General features: G+C 46.0%; 1 protein-coding gene across 1 annotated transcript in view; it reads left to right on the top strand.

The window, feature by feature from the left end:
• BCKDHA (branched chain keto acid dehydrogenase E1 subunit alpha) overlaps nucleotides 1–1053 on the top strand; it is a 29263-nt gene that overhangs the window by 24061 nt on the left and 4149 nt on the right. The window lies entirely within an intron of this gene.

Genomic DNA, 1053 nt, shown 5'->3' with positions numbered 1-1053 from the left:
AACATCAGAATTCTAAGCACCTGAAAGAGAGCAAACTTCCCAGAACATTGCTTTGTGCCACTCTCAACAGAAATACCCCAGGTGGGTAACATTAATAATCAGGAGCTCCTCAGTTGCTCAGGGAAAATTCCACCACAGAGTTTACAAAGACTTACGGCTAAAAGAGCCATACCAGGTAATTTACTACACCACAGCCCATAACCATGAGTATTGTCTGTGAGTTCTGTGTGGCCGTTGCAACAAATTATTGAACCCAGCAGAGAAGTGCTGAGTGCCATTGGGGGGGGGTGTTAGAATTGCTAAAAATTCTGGAGGATGGTGGCATGTCTGGCCTCATAGGATTAAGCCTTGGATTGCTGATGGTGACTCTGTTTCCACTTCATGAGTTTGAAGGAGGTCAGAGGAGGATGCTACCCCCTGTCCTTTTTGTACCTTTGTCCCATTGCATCTCTGGAGTGTTTACTAGGGTCACAGTCAGGTATTAAAGTCCATCATGACAGGTGGGAAGTCCTCCCCAAATCCTCTTCCCTATCTTCTTCCTAAGGCACCAGCCCTTTCCCTTTTCCCATTTCCCAGGCTTCCTTGGCTTTGTTTTTCCTTCTCCTACCAATTTTAATTTTTCATAACCTTTTTACAGATAAAACTTGAGACAATGTGGTGTTTTGCACACCATTAGCTATAAATTGGAAGCCAGGTCAGTTTGGCTGGAGCCCTGCTGACAGTAAGCACTTGTTCAGTAGTTACCTACTGGGACCCTGCTGTCTAAGCAGGAGATGATCCCTGCCTTGGAGCTTGTGTAGGCAGGAGACTCAGCTACTGCTGTCCAACTGATTCCGACTCACAGCACCCCCAGAAGGCAGAGTAGAACTGCCCCATAGAGTTTCCAAGGCTGCCAATCTTTACAGAAGCAGACTGCCTCATTTTTCTCTTGCAGAGCAACTGGTGGGTTTGAACCACCGATCTTCCAGTTAGCAGCCAAATGCTTTAATCACTGTACCACCAGACTGAAAAAAGAATCTTGTAAAAGTACAGCTGTGCAAAGTGCTCAAGAAG

This window comes from Orycteropus afer, unplaced genomic scaffold (assembly GCF_000298275.1).
Source record: "Orycteropus afer afer isolate SDZICR_OR568_19922 unplaced genomic scaffold, OryAfe1.0 scaffold00099, whole genome shotgun sequence".
Classification (NCBI taxonomy): domain Eukaryota; kingdom Metazoa; phylum Chordata; class Mammalia; order Tubulidentata; family Orycteropodidae; genus Orycteropus; species Orycteropus afer.
The sequence above is the reverse complement of the archived record's forward strand: the minus strand, read 5'-3'. Positions and strand labels throughout refer to the sequence as shown.